Source organism: Sus scrofa, chromosome 8 (assembly GCF_054392235.1).
Source record: "Sus scrofa isolate SSC_HxYL_T2T_F1_AM1 chromosome 8, Sscrofa_HxYL_maternal_Yorkshire_Landrace_v2.0, whole genome shotgun sequence".
Classification (NCBI taxonomy): Eukaryota; Metazoa; Chordata; class Mammalia; order Artiodactyla; family Suidae; genus Sus; species Sus scrofa.
In genome coordinates, this window is record NC_139390.1 from 55,018,475 (window position 1) to 55,043,441 (window position 24,967).

The 24,967-nt window shown below is 34.7% G+C and overlaps 4 pseudogenes; all 4 read left to right on the forward strand.

The window, feature by feature from the left end:
- The first annotated feature begins 223 nt into the window (after positions 1-223).
- LOC146400484 (olfactory receptor 1165-like) lies at positions 224-5,364 on the forward strand (annotated as a pseudogene).
- Positions 5,365-9,463: 4,099 nt separating this feature from the next.
- Positions 9,464-10,406, forward strand: LOC146400485 (olfactory receptor 1165-like; annotated as a pseudogene).
- A 9,611-nt stretch (positions 10,407-20,017) lies between these two features.
- On the forward strand, positions 20,018-20,993 carry LOC110261957 (olfactory receptor 5D13-like; annotated as a pseudogene).
- Positions 20,994-23,836: 2,843 nt separating this feature from the next.
- LOC110261958 (polyadenylate-binding protein 2 pseudogene) lies at positions 23,837-24,635 on the forward strand (annotated as a pseudogene).
- The last annotated feature ends 332 nt before the right edge of the window (positions 24,636-24,967 follow it).

The window sequence follows — 24,967 nt, forward strand, 5'->3', positions numbered from 1 at the left end:
CATATCCTTTTGTGGGACCAATTTTATAAAAAACTTTGTGAGTATGCCACCATTGTTGCTCTTTCCTGCTCAGCCAGCAGATCATTTTAGTCCATGCCACATTCAATGAAATAAGCAGCCTGATTTATCATTCTTACTTCCTATGTTTTCAATTTTATCAGTGTCATGAAGACGCCTTCAACTGGGGGGATGCCACAAAACTTTCTCCACCTGTCCCTCCCTCATGACCACAATCACCATCTTCCATGGGACCATTCTTTTGCTCTACTGTGTTCCTATCTCCAAAAGTCCATGGCTCATGGTCAAGGCCTCTAACTTTTATGCAGTGGTAATCCCCATGCTGAACCTACTGATCTACAGCCTCAGGAATAAAGATGTGAAAGAATCAGTGAAGAAGTTAATCAATGTTAAATCATTAAATCAATGGTAAGTTGATAAAATATAAAGCTAGACATAATCATTATTTCTTTTTTTGAGTACCGAATGAATTTTTCAATAACAGCGATAGAGGAATCTATGCTAATCTTGCAATTGGCAGTTCAACATCTGTTTACTCTTTTGCTAAAACAACTTTAAATTACATATAATAATATACATAAAAGACTATTTAAGATTTTTGATTCAGACATTGAAATATAATTTTTTTGTTGTTAGTATTCCTGACCTTGTGATTTGTTCTGGTCAAATTTCATTTTATTTATTATTTTATTTTATTTTATTTTATTTTATTTTATTTTATTTTATTTTATTTTATTTTATTTTATTTTTAGGGCAGTACCTGTGGCATATGGAGGTACTGAGGCTAGGGGTTGAATTGGATTTATAGATGCTAGCCTGCACCACAGTCACAGCAATGCCGGATCTGAGCCATATCTGCAACCTACAACACAGCTCACAGCAACACCAGATCCTTAACCCACTGAGTGAGGCCAAGGGTTCAATCTTTTTCCTCATGGATACTAGTCAAATTTGTTTCCACTGAGCCATGATGGAAACTCCTCAAATTTCATTTTAATTCTAGCTATACAATGTATGGGATTTTTGAAACCATCTGAAGAGTTATAGTTTACGATGGAAGTTTACTTAATATAAAAGTGGTTCATTAAGAGCTGTTTAAAATAAAACCTCAAAAATATATTTTAAAATTATATTTAATTCCTTAAGAAACATTTGGCTTTTAAAGACTCTCAGACAAACAAAATAAAGAAGAAATATATCTGCTTGAAAAGGACCAGAATTATTCCTTGGTGCCTGAGAAGGTTAAGGATCCAGAATTGTCACTGCTGTGGCTTGGTTTGTTGCTATGGTGTGGGTTCTTTCCCTGGCCCAGGAACTTACACATTTCTTGGGAGCAGCCAAAAAAATAGTAAAGAATATGAAATTGTTAAGTTAGAATTAGTGATATAACCAAATATAAAATATTTTCTGTGTGCTAGTTCAAGAAAATGATGGTTTTATCCATTTATATCAATGTGATTGTACATTATTTAATTACTGGAGATTTTATTGGGATGATTATATTACATTTTATTTATTTATTTATTTATTTTGGTGGGCTCATGGCATGTGAAAATTTCTGAGCCAGGGATTTAACCTGTGCCCTGGCAGTAACCCAAGCTGATGTAGTGACAACACCAGATCCTTAACCTGCTGCACAAGAAGACAACTCCTGGAATAATTTTAGATTCATTTTAAGCTGCAATATTTTTTACCCAGTTTTACTCATGATAGTACAACATATCAATAAATTGATAATTACATAATATTCAGATCTTATTAAAGCATCGGTTGTTCATGGATGAAAAATAAACAATTACAAACTCCATTAGGATGCAACAATAAATCATTTTAAATTAGTAGCTTTACTGGGGTAGCACTGTTGATACCCACTAGGTCATTGAGCTTCACAGCTGAGCTAAGCAGATCAGCTAACCTTCAGTCTACACACCTATCTGTATGAAATCTTCCTTGGACCACTTGAGTAATGGTCTTTTTGAAAGCAGACGCACAGTAAAGTGTTCCCAAAAACAAAATCATATTGTAAGTGTGGGTCTCATCAGTTAACATTTTATGAGTCACACACACACACACAAACACAAACACACACACAGCATCTGCAGAAGAGGAAGTTCCCTCTAATAGTTTTTGGTTTTTTTGTGGCCCATGACAATAAACTCTATCAGAATTCTCCAGTGTCTGTTAGATATAAAATAAATGACACCATCACAGAGTATAACTTCTAGTTTTGTGTATTCCTCAAGGGTATCTCCAAGCTCCTGTCACAGTTTCTTGACTGTTGCAAAAATATGCCATTTCTTAGTCATTTATTAATTATATTTTGCATGAATCATCAACTTTCTGATTAAAGGACAGGAAACATTTAAACAAAAATTTCAATTTTGAGAGAGGACATGTATGCAGCTTATTAATACTAGCAAGGAAGCCATAAATATATATAAATTGGGAAAATCTGACTTTTGGTAAGTTGATTCAACCTAGGATCATCTTTTCACTATGATCAGAGGGATATTGGAATCCCGCAAGTTTTTGGAGGCAGAAACCTGTGTATGTAAGCTGAATAATACAAACATTAATTTTGTGGTTTATATTCAATAAGCTAAATTCTACTTTTATTATTCACAGGACCATTGTCCTAAAACTGAAAATATGTCTCTAATCATTATGTTAGCTACTTTAGAGGGTAACAGAAGAAACATTAAGTATAAGTCTTATCCTAAAGAAGTGATATTATTCAAGAAAAATGATAATATGCCAACATGCATGCATACACACAGACACATAAATGCATAATAAATAGTTATATGCTAGGCATTGTACAAATATTATGATGATATAAGCAGAAAGAAAATACAGCAAAAGAAACAACATTTAGACTAAGCAGCAAAGTTTTCTTGAAACAGCTATGTAGTAATTTGTGAAGTGATGATGCAATGTGGGGAAAAAATGACATTTTAGAGGTATAAAAATTTGAAGATTGATTAAATGCAAATAACTTGTGTTTGTACAATAAAGATTTAAAATACATCTATGAACAAAGTAGTGTTCTAGTATGTAGTTACTACAGAAATCTAAGTGGAAAAGTTTCAATTTGATTTATTTAGTATAAAATGCCTTCAGAACCACTTATACTACAACTACATTCCAGGCTAAGTGAAAATCAACAAAGTTAATCTTATAGATTAGACTATAGCTTAATAAAAATATGGAAATCTTAAGCTCAGATGATGAGATAGTTGATAAAAATGAAGGTGGCATATTTTGAATATTTCTCCTTTCAAAATTTTTCTCTGATTGCCTTTCACATGGCCAAAAATATGAGATGACCAAAAAAGAGTCAGAAAGAACAAGATGGGATTTGTGAAAAAAGGGGAAATGACTACATATTGATAAATTAGAAAAAGATAAAATTGTGAATCCCAGAATGAAAATACGTGGAAAATCTAAAATTAAAATGATTCCAGGATATAAAACCCTTTTTAAAATAACTTAGACTTGCCTTGCAAAGACACTTTGAAAACTGGGAACTGATTTTGAGCCTTATATATTACCATATGGTGGGTATGAGAGAACACAGTTATTAGTCAAATTTTTGATGAGACAACTTTCAGATTCTCTTAAGTAGATGTTCTATGAGTCTATAATAATGGGACATGCCTAAAATAGTAAACATTTAATATATCAATACATAATTATGAAGGTATGATAATACATTTTACCCCCAAAGAAATTTTCTTTTTTTATGTATTAAAAGTATTTAACTTCCCCAAAGCCTCTTATGACATTATCATAAGAATGCTATAATCCATTCAATGTTTTTTTTTCTGATTTCCCTATATGTTTCCTTTGTTCTCATGTAATTATATTTTATCATGAGAATATACAGTGCTCAAAGTATCATATGCATTTAGGTATCATTTATATAAAATAATACTATTTATAAGTATTATTTTTTCTTATTTACCAGATGAGGAAACAATTCTGAACTATAAATCTAATTTCCCATAATCAAATTTTATTGGAGTTCCCATCATGGCACAGCAGAAATGAACCCAACTAGGAAACATGAGGTCATGGGTTCGATGCCTGGCCTCATTCAGTGAGTTAAGTGAGCTGTGGTGAAGGTTGCAGATGTGGCTTTGATCTTGCATTGCTGTGACTCTGGCATAGGCTGGCAGCAACAGCTCCAATTAGACACCTAGCCTGGGAACCTCCTTATGCCATGAGTGTGGCCCTAAAAAAGGACAAAAGACAAAAAAAAATTATTAAGTCATCAAGTAAGATGCCAAACTGAAGCTTTAGAACACTCATGGGTACACACAAACAACACTGTCATCACTAGTTTAGGCTGATCTGTCCTGGGTTCCTCTTACCCCACTTTCTCACCTTCATTGTTCAACTTTAATTCTATTTATTATTTTTTAATCCAGAGCCGTGGTGCTGAATGAGGGAAATCAGAGTTCTATGACCATGTTCATCCACTTGGATGAATGGAATACCCATGCCTTCAGGGACCTCTCTTCTTGATCTTCTTGATCATCTACACAGTCACTCTTGTGGGGAACCTGGGTATGATTGTAATCATAAGGATTAATCCCAAACTCCACATGCCCATGTACTTTTTCCTTAACCATCTGTCTATTTTGGATATTTGTTATTCCAGTGTATTTATACACAATCTTATGGAAATCTTGATTGTAGAAGATAGAAGTATTTCTTTCAAAGAATGGAGGGTACAGTTTTTCTTTGTTTATGCTTTTATGATTATAGAAATATTCATGTTATTCATGATGACCTATGACCTGTTGTGTCTGTTTGTAAACCCCTGCTCTACACAGTTGCTATGTCTCCTAAGTTTTGTACCCTTCTGGTAGCTGAAACATACACATGGGGTGGGTTCTGTTCCTGGACACTCACATATTCTCTTATGCATCTATCCGTCTGTGGTTCTTATGTTATTAATCACTTTGGCTGTGAGTATTCTGCCATCATCTCTTCTCCTGTTCTGACACCTACTTCAGTCAGAGGACCTGTTTAGACACTTTATATTCAGTGAGGCATGCATCCTCTTCATCATCCTCTCATCCTATGTGTACATATTGTCACAATCATCGAGATGCCATTACATGGGAACTCCAAAAAGCCTTCTTCATCTGTGCCTTCCACCGGACCACCACCACCATCTTCCATGGGATCATCCTTCTTCTTCTCTACTGTGTGCCTAGCTCCAAAAACTCATGGGTCCTGGTCAAAGTGGCCACTGTGTTTTTCTCTGTCATGATTCCCATGCTGTACCCCCTTATCTACATCCTTAGGAACAAAGATGTGAAAAATATAGGAATTTAATAAACATCAGACTGCTTTCTTACTCAATGTAATTCAAATAAATTAATATGCTTATGTTTGAATGATGGCCAATAAGTTATATATATATATATACATATATATATATATATTTCTCTTATGACAGTTTGTATGTATTTTAAGTAAATATATTATTATGTTTTAAATAAATTAAATATTGCCCTTTCCATGTTCTTCAGTAGTCATGAAGCCTTGCAATTACCTCTGGGTTAATAGAGAAATTGTACCTTCTGACTTATTATTTAGGTCAGTCATAATTTATGTTGTGATTTCCAACACTGCTGCAAATACAGATAGTAACGGTTGTTACTAAATTTGCACTCAACTTTTTTTTCTGTCTTTTTAGGGTTGCATTCATGGTATATGAAAATTCCCAGGCTAGGGGTTGAATCTAAGCAGTATCTGCCAGCCTATGCCACAGCCACAGCAACACCAGATCCTTAACCCACTATGCAAGGCCAGTTATCAAACCCACATCTTCAAAGATACTAGTTGTGTTCCTTATTGCTGAGCCACAATGAGGACTCCTTGCACTCAGGTTTTTATAACCAACAGTTTTTATAACTAACACTTTTGACTCAAATACTTCTATAAAATTCAACCTTTTGTTTTTCTCAAAACTTTATTTCATTCCAAGCAAAGGAAGACCATGGCATTTACATTATGAAAAATATTATCTGATTTTAATTAAGAAGATGTTGAAACTATTAAGTAGTCTCTAATTGCATTGCTCATTTTTTGAGTATCAATGTAATATATGATAATTCAACAAAAGGTGTTGCAAATAATATGGAATACTAAGAAAACATTAAATTTATTTCTAAGGAGACATATCGATTGCTGAATATTACTAAAACTAAGATTAGTAAAATGTATTATTTGATCATCCATTATCACACAAAAAAAATTCCCACCTAGCAGTTTTCTCCATATCAGTAAATGACATCAACATCTACTCAGCTGCTTAAGCAAAATAAAGGAGAGAACATTATTTATGCTTCCCAGTAATCCATATTGTTGTTGATGTATTTATAGTGTGATTAATTTTGATTCAATTTAATATTTCATACAATAAATATTTTAGATTTTTTTCATTAATCTACTATGATGGACATTGGAAAGCTCCAATTTAGGTGCATGCATACTATTAGACTGTGCATATTTACTCATGAAGATGGATTTTATACCTAGAACTATTACACATTTATTTAGTTCTAATTTTTTAAAATGATTGTATCAATTTAGACTCCCTAAAAGCAATGTTGAAAGTTCTAAAGTTGTGAGCCACATCTTCACCCATTTTCAGTATTATCAAAATTTATGATTTTGACTACATAATTAAATTAAATATGAGTTTTAATAAAAGAGGTAAACACTGAGGTAGAAAGAATGTTAAATGCAACGGCCATAATATCAGATCTACATTCAATGTGACAATGAAAGAGTTATTTACAAAAAGATAGATGTCTAAATATGAAAACTAAGTGGAAAGACTGAAATTGAACATAATGCACTAACTGTACTATGGCTGGCTTATTGGATTGTGATTGTGATTTTCTCTTTGTGAATTTTGGAAGTCATGTTTTCCCTGATGAATACAAAATATGTCAGATAATAGGTTGATTGCTACAGTTATTTTTCTAAGATCAGAATATCAGCATAATTTAATGTTCCTATATGATTTAACAATTCAAATAAATTACATTCTAAATTAGAAATAAAGGATTTTCTTTAAATTGTCTTGTTTGTAGTTCAGAACAAACACCTCAGTCAAAATTCTCTGTGGTGTGATTCCCCAAAGTCACTCAGGTAGATGCAAATATACAGCATGATCCCTAAATTTAGTTTGAAAGTCTGGCTCACCCTGGAGAGGATCTCTATATTGTCCAAATTTATTGATTTATGAAAAGTTATAATCACCTTGAAGTCTTTACTGGAATACACTTCGGAAGATATTTGATACCCTAGTATTATAAGCTACAATTTTTTAATGAAAGTTGTGTTTTAGAAATAATTTTCAAGAATCTTATTTAAATCAAATATCTCAGTCAATAAATCTAGAAAGAATATCTGTGTTCTGATGAGTTGTTAATACTTTAATTATGATGTATAAAACTGAAATTATCAATATTTTTGGCAGAGAAACACCTTTGTATAGCCAGTATCAGTACAATGCTATATACTTAATTCAGTTAAGAATAAAAATATGAGTTACAGAATTCTATTTCTTACATCTTTAAGATTCTTGGAATGCATTTGTCTTTGAATATTACTCCTGTAACTTATTTGATTGATATTCAAGTAATATTACCTGTTCTCAAATTTGAAAAATATTTAAGGAAAATATCAAAAAGAAACCATAAAACTGTAGAGAATTATGTCAGACCTTGATTTAAAATTTTGAGTTTAAAACCATGTAGGGGGAAACAAGTTTGAGTAGTAAAGCAACTTGGAGTTATGGATTAATCACCAATGCTGTCTGGAAGTGTTTTGCCAGGAATTTGATGTTAAAAGGTAGTGGTGCTTAAAATCTGATGGGAGTAAAGGACAATGTGGTCAATGTGATGAAGATATGAAGTTATAAAAATGTGTTTTATGCAAAAACAATCAAAACTGCTAGTGCAAGTTAAATGAAAAAGTATCAGTTAAAGTGTCTGGGGGATATATAGTGACCTTTGAGATTATGGAAACCCAGACAGAAGGGTTAAGATTTCAATAATTTGTAAGGAGGTAAGTTTGAAAATGTGTAAGGATTTAAGCACAATTCTACAATAAAATTTAATGAAAGATAGTCCTGAAGGGTAGATGTAGGCAGGCTAAATAAATATGATTGCTACCTAAGTAAGTAGATGGTGGTAGCTAGGAATAAATATGGCAGAACATGTTGGAGAATACTTTCATTTATCCTAACTGCCTTTCTCAAAACTTGAACCTGAGAAGAAAAGCAAATCAAAGAAATCCAGATTAAGATAGGGTAGAAAAATGGAGAAAAAGAAAGTTTATTCATGGCTGTCTTGAAATGATAATTGAAAGGCATATCCAAGAATAAAGCATTAGAAAAGAATCAGTTAAAGACAGCTATTTCCTCTATGCCTCTGCAATATTTTTCCAACGTTATATTCTTTATTTTCACTGCTTCATATTTCTAAAGTTTTAACTGGTGCTGCATTCTAGGGTATTTTGCATTCATATATTTGAAATTCAGAGTATACTTCTTTAAAAGCAGAATTAGAAATATAAGAAGAGAAGAAATTAAATTTGAAGTTACATTTATTACATTTCAATTTAATCTTAGATGTTTAAAAAACAGCTATCTATATTTATGCCTTATATAAAATTGTACAATAAAAATAAATGCTTATACTATTATCTTATTTCTGTAGATAAGTGAATGAGTTGCAAGGCAATTAAATAACTTGTCAGGGACACACATTGATAGGTGTCTGAGGCCAAATTTGAACCCAGGTTGACCATATAAAAAAACATATGGTCTTTACAAGATGCTATTCATATTCACTAGAAGATGCAACAAATGACCTATTAATAAGGTTAAGCCAGTTGAGGAAATATTACAATGATGTAAAACTGGGGCTTGTCTGATGGTTAGAGAGGAAAAGTGACAAGAAAAACAGAAAAGTGAGGAAAAGTGAGAGTGAAAGGGCAAACATCTTGGCCAGTTAAAATGTCCAGAGCAAACAGGAATTTGTAGATGTAGCCAATAGTTTTAATTAAATGAATCTATTTAAAGAAATATTCATGTGGAGGGAAGTGGGAAATATCTAAGATGAGCAAATTCAAATGGGTCCATTCCTTGAGCCACCCTTTAAGCTCAAATCATTCTAGTCCATCCTTGCTCTGACCCTCCATCAGGACCCAAACTTACTCCCCCACAAACACCCAAAGACACAGAGTGCAGCCTTCAGGTTACAACTGTGCCCTGTTTGCCTTCCTGGGAAACCCCAGACTCCACTCACCTGTTCCAGGACCCAGCCCAGCTTGAGGAGAAAAAAAATAGCCACTAGCTCTGTCACATTTTGTTGCTCAAGAGGGACTGTGATTTTCTGCAACAGAAACCATAGTGATGGAAAATGGAAATGAAAGTGTTGGAATCACCCTCATACTCCTGGGCTTCTCCAAAAACCACAACTATGGGTGCCCCTCGTCTTGGTCTTCTTGGCCATTTGCACAGTCTCTGTAGTGCAGAACATGGGTATGATTGTGATCATCAAAATCAATCCCAAGTTCCACACACACATGTACTTTTTTCTCAGCCATCTCTCCTTTCTTGATTTCTGTTACTCTTCTGTAACTACACCCAAACACTTAGAGATCTTGGTTGTGGACATAAAGACCACATCTTACATGGGTTGCATGATGGAGTTTTCCTTTGGGTGTACATTTGTGATTATGGATATATTCATGTTAGCCATGATGGCTTATGACTGGTTTGTGGATATTTGTAACTCCCCGCTCTACATGGTTGCTACATCTCCTAATCCTTGTACCCTCCTGGTAGCCTCAGCTTGCTCATGGGATGAGTTATATTCCTTGACACTCATGTATTCTCTTGTGGAACTCTCCTTCTGTGGTTCTAACTTTATAAACCACATTGGCTGTCAGTATTCTGCCATCATCTCTGCTTCCTGCTCTGACATTTATTTCAACCTGATGCTGAGTTTTATCATTTCCATATTCAATGAGGCTTGTAGCCTCCTGATTATCCTCTCTTCCTGTCTTTTCATCATTGTCACAATTATCAAGATGCCATTGACTGGTTGGCTCCAAAAAGCCTTCTCCACCTGTGCTTCCCCCCTGACCACAATTACCATCTTACATGGGACATTTTTTCTTCTTCTGTACCCAGCTCCAAAAGATCATTTCTCTTCATCAAAATAGCCACTGTGTTTTATACAGTGGTGATCTCCATGCTAAACCCCCTTATCTATAGCCTTAGAAATAATGATGTGAAAGTATCAATCAGAAAGTTAATCAATGCTGAACCACTGTTTTCTCACTCAATGTAATTTTGACAAGAAAGAGTAGTTATTTCTTAAGTGTGTATATACTTTTTTTTAACCATTGGGTATAAAATATCTTTTATTTATTTTTTGAATTTATCACATCTGTAGTTGTATAATGATCATTCACAGGATTTCCATCCCATAACCCAAGCACATCCCCCCACCCCCTAAACTGCCTCTTTTGGAGACCATAGTTTTTCAATGTCTGTGAGTCAGCATCTGTTCTGCAAAGAAGTTCAGTCTGTCCTTTTTTCAAATTCCACATGTCTGTGAAAGCATTTGATGTTGGTGTCTCATTGTATGGCTGACTTCACTTAACATGATAATTTCTAGGTCCATCCATGTTGGTAAAAATGCCAGTATTTCCTTCATTTTAATGGCTGAGTAATATTCCATTGTGTATATGGACCACATCTTCTTGATCCACTCCTCTGTCGATGGACATTTAGGTTGTTTCCATGTCTTGGCTATTGAAGACAGTGCTTAAATGAACATCGCAGTACATGTGTCTTTGCGACTCATGGTTTTCTCTGGGTAGATGCCCAGGAGTGGGATTGCTGGATCAAATGGGAGTTCTATTTTTAGTTTTATGAGGAATCCCCCTCCTTTTCCACAGTGGTTGCACCAATTTACAATCCCACCAACAGTGTACTAGGGTTCCTTTTTCTCCACATCCTCTCCAGCACTTTTGTTTGTAGACTTTTTGATGATGGCCATTCTGGCTGGTGTATGGTGGTTCCTCATAGTGGTTTTGACAATAAAACAAAAATAAATAAATGGTATCTAGTCAAACTTTAAAATTTCTGCACAGCAAAGAAAACCCTAAACAAAACAAAAAGACAACCCACAGAATGGGAGAAAATCTTTGCAAGTGAATCAACTGACAAGGGATTCATTTCCAAAATTTATAAACACCTTCTGCAGCTACATACCAAAAAAAAAAAAAAAAACAAAAAACAAAAAAAAAAAAACAAACAAACCCATTGAAAAATGTGCAGAAGATCTAAACAGACAGTTCTCCAAAGAAGACATACAGATGGCCAGAAAACACATGAAAAGATGTTCAACATCACTCATTATTAGAGAAATGAAAAACAAAACCACTATACATTTTTACTTTTAAGTTTTTCTTCTAGTAATGGTATTACAATTTATTTAGAAAATCAGATAATATATGTGTATATATATGATCATTAAATCTCACTGTGCTTTAAAAAATCATCTTCAGTCCATAAGGGAAAAAAAAAGAAACTTCTGTTTATGTATCATTCCCAGAATGTAAGAGGATTAAAAACATTCCTCTAAAGATGTCCATATCCTAATTTCCAGAAGCCTGTAAATTATTACCCTTCTGTGTTATCTTCCCTTCTTTTCTGCTGCCTTGCCTTTCCTATTTCTCTCTCTTTCACATCAGGAAATATGAAAAACAAGCAGAAAAAATTCTGAATAAGGATTCTGTAGGCTACTTTCTCCAAGAAATTAAAGATAAAACACTATCAGCACTTTACATTTCCATATACACTTTCTAGTCATGGTACCTCTCTAATACCAACAGAAGCAAACTGCTTCAATGACTGTGTCATATACAGAACTTTTTCTTTTCAGTTAAAACCCCTGAGAATAGGTTATGAGAGTCTCAAAGTAATCTTTTTGAATCCTTTTGAATTCCACATAAAGTTTTAGAGTAATATGCCCTCATATCTGGCTTACTTGGTTTAGCACTTTGTATTAAAAGAATATGTAAGTGATTGGAGTTCCCGTCATGGCTCAGTGGTTAATGAATCCGACTAGGAACCATGAGGTTTCGGGTTTGATCCCTAGCCTTGCTCAGTGGGTTAAGGATCTGACATTGCCATGAGCTGTGGTGTAGATTGCAGATGCGGCTCAGATCCTGCGTGGCTATGACTGTGGCGTAGGCCGGCGGCTACATCTCTGATTCGACCCCTAGCCTGGGAACCTTCATATGCCGTGGGAGCGGCCCTAGAAAGGGCAAAATGACAAAAAAAAAAAAAGAATATGTAAGTGATTAACTGTAACAGCAGTTCATTGTGTATTGCTAAAGCATGTTCCATAAAATTAATATATCATAATTTTCTTATTCATACTACTACCAATTGAGTTTGGCTAGTTCCTCTTTTATAGTGAAGTACAGGTTATTTACAGTATTATATTAGTTTTAGGTATACAATATAGTCATTCAGTGTTTTTATAAGTTATCCTCCACCAAATATTATTATTATGAAAGGAGTTCTTGTTGTGGCTCAGTGGGTTTAGAACTTGATGCAGTGTCCTTGAGGATGTGGGTTTGATTGCTTGCTTGGCTTAATGGGTTAAGGTTTTGGCATTGCTGCAAGCTGCATTGTAGGATGCATATGTACCTGGGATCTGGCATTCCTGTGGCTGTGTTGTCACTGACAGGTGCAGCTCTGATTGGACCCCTAGTCTAGGAAATTCCTAATGCTGTGGATACAGCCCTATAATGGAAAACAAACAAAATTATTATAAGATCATAGCTATAATTCCTGTGCTATACAATATATTCTTGTTGCTTATCTATTGCATACACAGTATTTTGTGTATTTTAATTCAATATCCCTAAGTTGCCCCATCTCCCTTCCTTCTACAAAATCTACAAATAACCAGTGTTGGAGAGAATGTGAAGAAAAGAGAACACTTTTATACCATTTGTGGGAATGTAAATTGGTGCAGCCATTTACACCCTGTATGGAAAACATCATGGAGGTGTTCCTCCCAAAATTAAAAATAGAACTACTATATGATCCAGCAATTTCTCTCCTGGATATTTCTCTTCTGTCTCTAATGGAAATGTTGCTATGAACATTCTTAACATGAGGATGTGCTGCATTGCACATAAGCTATCATTCTGTGAGATAAGGCCTATGTTGAATGTTCTGCATCAAAGGGAACTAGCTTCTTTTCTTTTACTAGATACCATCATATAATTTCCCAAGTAGTTGTATTAGTTTGCACTCTACACATCTTGCAGCTGAGTTCTAATTATTGCCCATTCTTGCCAACATTTAATATTGTTGCGGGATATGTCCTATTTTCAAGTTGGTGGGTGAGTAGCAATACCTCACTTTATTTTATAATTTAAAGTCCTCATTATTGATGCAGCCATTAAAAAAATACCATTATAATAATTGCTATGTTTGGAGTACATCCTAAAGTTTCTGTGATTTTGTATTTTTTCTTTCATGAAGATGATGGTATTCACTTTTTAAGGTTGTATCCAGGCATATAGAAGTTCCCAGGCTAGGAGTTGAATCAGAGCTGCAGCTGCTGGCCTGTACCACAGCCACAGAAATAGCAGATTTGAGCTGTATTTGTGACCTATACTGCAGCTCACAGCAATGCCTAATACTTAACTCACTGATCAAGGCCAGGGATCAAATATGCATCCTCATGGATACTAGTCAAGTTCTTAACCCACTGAGACACAACAGAAACTTCTGAATCAATACATTTTAATATCAAATTTCTGGCAAGAAAACCTTCCAGAAGATATTGATGAGTAACCCAGCACTCAAAGTTACTTTACTGCTCCAACTTGCTTCCACCATAGTTTTAAACTAAAATTTTCATGCAAAGTCTGACATATTTCTTTACAGTTGTATGTGTTTCTTTCTAACAGCCACAACAGGAACTCTGAGGATGGTGTTTGAAGCCAGACTTCTCCACATACCAATTCTGTGGTCTAGGGAATTAGAACTTTTGTGTCTTGTTTGTTAAATGTGTGTATTAACAGTTAATAGTATGTAGTTTGGATTCACTAAATTAGTTCTTTTTTAGTTATAAGAATTCAAAAATATTACTATCACCAACCACTAACCTTCAACCTTGCCCCAATACACTCACAGCCACAGATATTAAACAAAAAATCTGACAAGGGGAGTAGCAAAATGATTTAAAGTTGGTGGGAAGTATAGGTTGAGAGGTTGCTTATTATTATTACACTATTTCAGTTCAGAGGGGATGGTGTGTTGGCTTAAAGAAGGACTGTTTGTGTTATTAGAGATGCAATAAAATGGGACTATTAAATTATATATTTTTAGAAATAAATTTTCAAATTTTTAATCATTTTTGATTTACAAAATTAGGTGCAAACATAGTGCAGAGAGTTTTCATCACACTTCACTGTACATTGTTAGTATTAAAGAAAATGTGTACCTACTGTGGAAAACAGTATGGAGGTTCCTGACAAATTAAAAATTGAGTTGTACATGATCCAGTAATCCTATTTCTGGATATTTATCAAAAAAAATTCTAATCAAGTTTTCAAGGAGATCTTGGGCTTGCAATATTCATTGCAGACCTTAACAACAGCCAAGATATGGAAACAATCTAAATATCTGTGGACATTTTGATTTAAAAAATGCATTATTTATAAACAATGGAATACATTTTGGCTTTAAAAAAATTGAAATTCAGTAATATGTGACTACATGGATGAACACTGAAAGCATTTTGGTAAGTGCCAGAGAAAGGTAGGTACTATATGATTCCATTTATAGGGCATATATAATGTAATCAAATTCATAAAATTAAAGAGGGAAATGTTAGTTGCCAGAGGCTAGTGGAGGGGGAAATGGGAAGTTACAAATCAATGGGCACAAATTTTCAGTCAAATAAGATGAATAAGATCTATAGATGTGCTGTAAAAAATTACATCTGTAGTCAACAATGCTTTACTGTACACTTGAATATATCTTAAGGAGTTCCTGTTATGATGCAATAGGATCATTAGCATCCCTGTAGTGCCAGGACACAAGTTTGATCCCCAGCCCTGCAGACTGAGTTAAAGCATCCATTGTTGCCACAGTAGATGGTGACTGTGGCTCAGATTTAATACCCCAGTCCAGGAAATCCATAAAAAGAAAAAACAAAAATACCTTAGATTAGACCTCACATTAAGTGTTTTTACCACAGTAAAATAAAATTTAAAAAAATAATGTTGCATTATGATGGCTAAAATCTAAATTTTATTTTGAGTCTATCAGTTTTTTTTCCTTTAATGCTCTTTTTTTTTTTTTTTTTCTGGGATCCAGTCCAGTGGACCACATTGCATTAAGTTGGCATGTCTCCCAAATCACCTCTGTCTGTGATGGGTTTCACTCTTTCCTTGTTTTTCTTGGCTTTGAGGATTCTAAAGAGTATGGTGAGGTCTCCTATAGGATGTTTCCAAATATGGGCTTGTCTAATAATTTATCTCGTAGTAGTCTGGGATTATGCATTTGAGGAAAGCATACCACAGAGGTATAATTTCTGTCCTCACATCATATTAGGGGGAAATTATAAGCACATTATATGACTTGTGAGGGTAAACTTCATCCTTTGATTCCAGTCATGATGGCCAAGTTTCTCTACTCTATTTCTGAATATAGGGTTGGAAGTTCAGTTGCATTCATAACAATTATTACTAAATTGTTCTTTTTTCCTTATTTAAAATGCTTCAGTTCATGTTTTGTCATGTGACATGTTTCTACAATATTTTCTTAGCCTCTTTGCTGAAAACTATCTTCTTCTGCTTTACTTTACCCCATCTTCCTGCTTGAAAAAACAGTCCCAGTGATGGTGAATGACTTAAGCTTAAGAACAAAGACCTAAAGGCATAAGTTATTCATAGGTCAGCTGAATAGGACTTAATGCATTGGTCTAGGCACCCTGCACCTGTGCAGATTGGCATGCCCTTTACACAGCATGATATGTCCTCTTAAGAATAAAAGAGGAGCCCCATAGCCCCAAGGGGTTTATGAGGGGTCTTTAGCTGGATATGCATTAGCAAAGAAGAACAGAGGTGCAAACCTAGGCATGCCATCTGCAGAAGCACAATGGTGATTCTCTAGATGTTATAGATAGCTGATGCCAAGCTTCTTCATATGCTAATGATTGTTCAATGCCTAAAGGTCAGAGTAAAAGCTTAATCAGCAACTGATTATGTGACTTTTAAAATAACTTAAAAAAACCCTATATCCTGCACCTACAACCCTCTTCTCACGTTACATAATCCTAAAAAACACAATAAAAGCAGTGTGGTTTCTTAAGGCAGTGTGCTTGGTCCCTGAGACCCTGAGTCCCCTGGTTCCCATCTTTACTTAAGATAAATGACTCTGTGCCTTGCTTTATCTTAACTTTTTTCCTTAAGTTTCACAGCACCCTTTGTTCACCCCATCCTGCTGAGCTGGTCTCAGCAATGTTTACTTCTTTGACTGTATATTATTTCAATAATTCAAAATCTAAAAGTAGGTAATGAAATAGATGTGGTGGTATAATTGTCTTTAATGATTTAGAAGAAAATGTATCTACCATAGTGACACAAGAGTCAGTGTATCAAATAAGTATATGGTTTTGTGGTCCACTGAGTAGTACTCCAATTATAATTCTCTGTAGTTTTATATAAACTTTATTGTCATGGAGGCAAATATAAGACCCACAATTTATCAAAGTTTAGAAAGAGACCTCCACTTTTAGTTTTTTTCTTTGTCCTGCATATAAAATGCCATTTTACTTGAATTCTCATTGAAATATAATGCCACTATTGTTATAAGCATAAGTCTGTTGATACTTTTTTTTTTTTTTTTGTCTTTTCTGGGGCTGCACCCATGGCATATAGAGGTTCCCAGCTAGGGATCTAATCAGAGTTGTAGCTGCTGGCCTACACCACAGCCACAGCAACACCAGATCCAGGCTGAGTCTGCAACCTACCCCACAGCTCGTGGCAATGCTGGATCCTTAACCCACTGAGCAAGGCCAGGGATCAAACCCCCAACCTCATTGTTCCTAGTCAGATTCATTAACCACTGAGCCAGGGCAGGAACTCCCCTGTTTACATCTTAAAGAATGTTTGATTACTGAGAAGGAAAGTGCCTTCCTAAACCAATCAAGATCTTCTGGGTTCAGGTCAGTTCATGCCTTTTTTGGTTTCTTTCAATTTAGATGAGAAAGATGGAGCTCCAGCTCATATAGCTTATTCCAAAAATTATAGACAGCACTTTTATATGATCAGAGACTATTTTTTCTTTTTAAAGCCACATCTGTAATACATGTAAGTTATGAGGCTAGAGTCAAATCAGAACTGTAACTATGCCACAGCCACAGCAACACCAGGTCTGAGCCACATCTGCAACCTATTCTGGCACTTGTGGTAATGCTAGATCCTTAACCCCCCTAAGCAAGGCCAGGGATTTCACCCACATCCTCAAGGGCACTATGTCAGGTTGTTAACTCACTGAATTACAATGGAAACTCCTGGTCAGAGACATTTTAATTTTCACTAAGACAGCATGAAGTGTTTCTGATAATTAAGTTTTGTATTAAAGAAACCTGCAGTGGTGAGTAATGGAGAAGCTGCAAAAAATTTATAGGATATTTGATTTTTAAATCTCATAGGCCTTGTTTCAATTTGAGAAGAAACCTAATCCTAATGCAGATATTTTTGCCAAAATCATTTGAAAGTGCTAGGGTTGAATACCAAGTCACTTTCTGAGTATCTATTGTTATTAACATAATTGTTCCAATAAATCAGAACAGTAGTATCACTCACCCTAATATACCAGGATTTTTCTAATATTTTCAGATGTTGAATGGGACTAATTTATTTAAATATCCTGAACAGGAAGTTTTTCCATGGTACAGTGGGTTAAAATTCTGTCATTTTCACTGCAGCCGTGGCACAGGTGGTAACTGCAATGCTGGTTGGATCCCTGGCCCAGGAACTTCCACATATCAGCAGGTGCAACTGGATAAATAAATAAATAAATAAGCCTGAATAATAATGGATATCTGCAATTTATCTGCCCAGTCCCATTTGCTATTTAGAAGAATATTCTGAAGGCATATGCTTTATGTCTGGGGTTGTTTATAATGCATGTCAAGTAAGCATTCATGGAGCTGTATCTAGAGACCAACACTTGATCCAAAAAAAAAAAAAACTAGTAAGATGGAATAGAATCATCCATATAATTTTGTGGCAGTTTTATGTTCATATCTTGCAGTCATTTATTCTATGTCCTAACTGCTTTCACCTCCTCATCTTCCTTAAATTTGTTTCATCATAAAGTGGTCTTATTTCTTACTAGCTGAAAAAAATGTAATGTTCATTGTATCGTAGGACATATCTTGTATGAAAACATTGTTGGTAAATTAATACATGTCTGTTCTATTGCTCAAAAGATTACATATATTTTATATTGTATATATTTATTAATATTAAAATATATATCAGAATCGATGACCTAAAAACACATTAATAGTAATTAGTGCAATTAAATTAATTAAATATAATTAAAAATTAAAATGCTAAATAAAATCTCAATGAAAGACCCATAAAATTTCATCAAGAGGCAGTGTACCATTAATGGAGGTTTTGATGGCAACTACATGATCATTTCATAAGTAAGTTTCTGTAATCAACTTTTAAGCACTAGCTGGAAGTCATGGGACTAGATACAATTTTAGATTTATCCAAACTCATACATTCTATGGGTATTTAATTATTTATAATGTCTGAAAAAAATCAAAAACATAAAAATTTATATTAAGATTTATCTGACACCATTTGCAATGTCGTGTGTTGTCTGGATCATTTTGTAGTTCTTCCTTTTCTTTTTTTTTTTTTTTTTTTGTGTGTGTCTTTTTTAGGACTGTGCCTGTGGCCTATGGAAGTTCCCAGGCTTGGGGGTTCAAATAGGAGCTATAGCTTATGGCTTGTGCCATAGTAACACTACATCCAAGCTGCAGCTCATGGCAACATCAAATCCTTAACCCAGGGAATGAGGCCAAGGATTGAACATGCATCCTTATGGATACTAGTTGAGTTCATTACCACTGAGCCACTAGGGGACCTTTGTTAGTGTCATTCTTAGAACAATAACAAGCTACTCTTTGATTCTGTTTTACCTCTTTTGCATTTGTTTTCTATAATTTATTTTTTGTCTAAATTTATATGTCAGTTCTGTAATAAAAATAGTAATAAAGACTGAATTTTAGATAACAGGATAATTAGTACATATTTTAGTGATTCTCATAATTTATCATTCATCAATATCACCTGGAAATCTAGTTAAACCATAAATTGCAGACTCCATTCTAGAGTTTTTGATTTTGGAATTTAGCAATGATACTGGAGAATTTGCATCCCTAACAATTCTTAGGTGCTCCTGCTGCTGCTCTTTTGAGGACCATACTTGGAAAATCACTCTTCTTTTTCTCTCTCTTTGCTTTTTTTTGTGTCTTTTGAGGACCTCACCTGCAGCATATTGAAGTTCCCAGGCTATGGGTTGAATAGGAACTGCAGCTGCCAGCCTATCCACAGCCACAGCAATGCAGGATCCAAGCCACATCTGCAAACTACACTGAAGCTTGTGGCAATACCATTTGCTTAATCCACTAAATGAGGCCAGGGATAGAACCTGCATCCTCATGGATACTACTCAGATTCTTAGCCACTATTAGACACGATAGGAACTCCAAAAATCACTGTTCTCTATTAACATCAATGAGACATATGAAGTTTCCTCCTTCTCTGTTTCTCTTTTGTATTAATGTTTATTTTTTAGGAATAACTTTTCATTCTTTATCCAACAGAGGTCATGATGTTATCAGAAGGAAATCAGAGTATCATACCCACAAATAATCTTCTGGGTTTTTCAGAATATCCAGAAATCCAGGTTCCACTCTTCCTGTTTTTCTTGTCTATCTACACAGTCACTCTGGTGAGGAATCTGGTCATGGTAATCATCTTCAAGATCAATTCAAAAGTCCACATGATCATGTGTTTTCCTTAGTCATTTGTCCTTTGTAGATTTCCATTATTCTATCATAGTTCCACCAAAGTGGTTGGAGAACTTGCTTGTGGAGGACAGAAACATCTCCTTCTCTGGGTGTATTGTGCAATTTTGTTTTGTTTGCATATTTGGAATAACAGAAATTTCATGTTAGCAGTGATGATCTACAATGGTTGTGTGGCCATCTGTAACCCCTTTCTCTATATCACTGCCATATCTCAGAAGCTTTGTGTTCTGCTAGTGGCTGGGTCTTACTTATGGGGTAAGGTGTGTTCCCTGACACTTAGCATATTTTCTTCTTACATTATCTTATCATGAGTCTAACATCGTGAATAATCCTGTCACCACTCTGTAATTTTTCTGTCTCCTGCTCAAAACCGTATATCAGTCAGAGGCTATGTCTTATTATTGACATATTCAATGAATCAAGTAGCCTGATGATTATTCTGACATCATATACACTCATTTTTATCACTGTTATGAGGATGCCTTCTGCAAGTGGACACCATAAAACCTTTTCTACCTGTGCCTCAACCTGACAGCTATCACCATCTTACATGGAAACATCATTTTCCTTTACTGTATCTCTAACCCTAAAACTTCTTGGCCCACAGTTAAAGTGGCTTTTGCATCTTACACAGAGGTGATTCCCATGCTGAACCCCTTGATCTATAGCCTTCAAAATAAAGATGTGAATAACACATTCAGTAAACTGTCACAAATTTACATAGTCACTCAACATAATATTGTGAGATTCATTATATTGTTTCTGAAGATAATGTGATTTCCTATGCTTCATATTGTTCAACTCTTGTAGTAGAATAAGTTATTCAAATTCAAATGTTTTAATCAACAGACTTTTAGTAAATATATCTATAGTAAGACATTTATTGACTATTGATTATTGATTGTTGCACACATGAATGATTAGAAGAATAACTGTAAACAACATATAAACCCAAATATAAAAAAATAAAATTATTTGACTATTATTTGTCATATATATAAATTATTTTAAACACTTTATCATGGACAGTATAATTTTATATGTCTGTTTCCAAAGTAAAGCTGATTCCCAGCTTATCAGATAAGTGAAGGTCTCAGATGATTCTCTGGAATTGTCACCAGAAAACTCATACCCCAGAGATGGCTTTGACAATTATTTCAGGTTACACTTAATGAATCCTTTACTATTTATTTTATAAAAATTGTGTAAGTTAATTTTAACTCAATTAATTATATTACATTTATTGTTGTACAACAATCATCACAACCCAATATTATAGCATTTCAAACACCTAGTGCATCCCCCCAGCCCAAATATTTCTCCTTTGGAAACCATAAGTTTTCCAAATTTTGTGAGTTAGTATCTATTCTGCAAAGAAGTTCATTGTGTCCTTTTTAAAGATTCCACATATAAGTGATAGCATATGATGTTGGTGTCTCACTAACTTCACTTAGCATAATAATTTCTATGTCCATCCGCACTGCTGCAAATGCCATTATTTCTTTCCTTTTAATGACTAATATTCCATTTTGTATATGCACAACATCTTCTTTATCTACTCCTCTATTGATGACCATTTAGGTTCTTTCCATGTCTTGGCTATTGTGTATAGTGCTACAATGGACATTGTAGTACATGTATCTTTTTGAGTCATGTTTTTCTCTGGGTAGATGCCCAGGAGTGGGATTGCTGGATCAAATGATAATTCTGTTTTTAGATTTCTGAGGAATTTCCATACTGTTTTCCACAGTCGTTGCACAAATTTACATTCCCACCAATAGTATATTAGGGTTTCCTTTTCTCCAAATGTTCCCTTTCCAACATTTATTGTTTGTAGATGTTTTGATGATAGCCATTCTGGCTGGTGTAAGCTGGTATCTCATAGTGGTTTTGATTTGCATTTCTCTAATATTTAGTGATGTTGAACATCTTTTCATGTGGTTTTTTTTTGGCAATCAACGAATTGTCTGTTTAGATCTTCCCATTTTGTGATGGGGTTTTTTATTTATTATTGTTGTTATTATTATTTTTGGTATTGAGCTGCAGGAGGTGTTTATAAACTTTGGAGATTAATCCCCTGTCAGTTGCTTCATTGGCAAATATTTTCTCCCATTGCGTGGGTTGTCTTTTCATTTTGTTTAGGGTTCTCTTTGCTTTGCAAAAACATTTAAGTTTAATTAGGTCCTATTTGTTTATTTTTTATTTTATTTTCATTACTATAGAGGGTAGATCTGAGAAGATATTGTTGTAGCTTATGTCGGAGAGTGTTTGGCTATGTTTTCCTCTAAGAGTTTTATAGTGTCTGGTCTTAAATTTAGGTCTTTAATCCATTTTGAGTTTATTTTTGTGTATAGTGTTAGGAAGTGTTCTAATTTCATTCTTTTAAATCTAGCTGTCCAGATTTCCCAGCACCTCTTATTAAATGGACTATCTTTTCTCCATTGTATATTCTTGCCTCCTTTGTCACAGATTAGTTGACTGTAGGTACTTGGGTTTAATCCTGTTCTACTGATGTATATTTCTGTCTTTGTGTGAGTACCATATGGTTTTGATAACTGTAGCTTTGTAGTATAGTCTGAAGTCTGGGAACCTGATTCCTTCAGCTCCATTTTTCTTTCTCAAGATGGCTTTGGCTATTCTCGTTCTTTTGTGTGTCCAAACAAGCTTTAAAATATTTTGTTCTAGTTCTATGGAAATTGTCCTTAGTAAGTCAATAGGGATTGCATTGAATCTGTAAATTGCCTTGTGTAGTAAAGTCATTTTGATAATATTGATACAATAAAAATTGAATTTATGCAAAATGCAATATTGTAAAATAAGCTTCCTAACATCCCAAACCAGAGTCTTCTATTTCTTCCAGAGGCAGTCACTCTAGTCTGTTTCTAAAATTCTTTAAGTAATAATTTTGCAAAAATAAATATATTTACATATATGGGTTTGCCTTTATGACTATTTTTTGCATTCTACTTCTCAACCTCCTGAAAATCTTTACATGCCAGTCTGTGTAGACATAACTCATTCTGTTTCTTCACCTGCTTAACTATTGTACAAAGTCATATTAAGATTGGTGTATCCAGTCCTCTTTATGTTATCCTCAGTCTTTTTCTGGGAGAAATAATTCTGCAAGGAAATCTTTTTGAAATTTTCTAAGGGTGAATTCCTAGAAGTGGAATTGCTGAGTCAATTGGTATATGTATTGAAATTGCCCATGTTCATAGCATTTCCAATATACAGTTCATAACCTTGACCAAACTTACCATTCCCTTCAGCCTGGAAAAAACCTTTTTGACCACATTCTGAACAACACATGCCTAATGAACTTTTATGATACATGAAATTTTGATTAAACAAATTATTTCATTTGTATATTTTAATTACAAATAAATAAATATATATAATTGAATTTTGGCATCTACTTACATGTTTAAAGTGGTATGTATTCCTTTTTCATGAATTATCTAATGATGATTTTATGTATTTTATTTGACTGTTGATCTTTTCCCATATTGATTTTATGATTTAATTACATAATAAATAAATTACACCCATTCTGAGCTGCAGCAATGGCAGTGGAAGCAGTAGCATCAGGGGCTGAGGGGCCAGTGGGAAGGGCATGGAGGATGGGGAGGGGTGTCCGGGGGTGCCCAGGGGACAATGAGTATGGCTTGTAGTCTGAGGAACTGGAGCCTGAGATGCTGCTGCTGGAGTACAAATCAGAGCCTGAGCCCTGAAGAGGAGCCACCCACACCCCATGCCCTCAGGGGGAGCTCCTGGCCTGAGGCCTGACTTAGGAACCCCTGGAAGCCAGAAAGAGGAGCCAGCACTGTTTGAGTGTCACCCAGGGGACCATGGAGCACCCTGAGGTGGAGGTGATCAAAGCTCCAGTCGGGGAGAAGCTGAGAAGCTAAATGAGCTAGAGAAGGAGGTAGAGAAGCAGATGATTATGAGCCCACCTCCAGGCAATACTGGCCTGGTTATCATTTCCATTGAGGAGAAGGTGGAGGCTGATGCTCCATCTGTCTTTGTTGGCAATGTTGACTATGGCACAAAATCCAAAGAGCTGGAAGCACACTTTCTTGGCTCTTGTTCAGTTAACTGTGTTACTATACTCTGTGACAAATTTAGTGGCAATCTCAAAGGGTTTGCATATATAAAATTCTCAAACAAAGAATCAGTGAGGACTTGCCTGGCCTTAGATTAGTCCCTATTCAGAGGAAAACAAATCAAGGTGATCCCAAATGAGCCAATAGGACAGGCATCAGCACTACAGACCCAGGTTTTCCATGAGTGGGATACTGTGCCTCAATCATAAGCTATAAGAATTTTTGCTCTGGACTCTACAGTGGTTTTAACAGCAGGCCACAGGGTCACATCTACAGGGTCTGGGCTAGAGAGATGTCATCATATTCTCCTTACTAAAAAAAAAGTGTGTATTAGGATCTTAGGCTTTGTAATATGGTCAACCTAGGTTCAAATTTGGCCTCAGACACCTATCAATATGTATCTCTGACAAGTAATTTAATCAATCTGCAACACATTCCCTTATCTATTGAAATAATACTACAGTGTAAGCATTTATATTTGTTTTTATTGTACAATTTTATACAAGGCATAAATTTAGATAGCTGTTTTTTAAACATCTAAGATTAAATTGAACATCTAGCAAATGTAACCTCAAATTTAATTTATTCTCTTAAATGTCTAATTCTGTTTTTAAATAAGTATAATTTGAAATTTAAAAATATGATTGC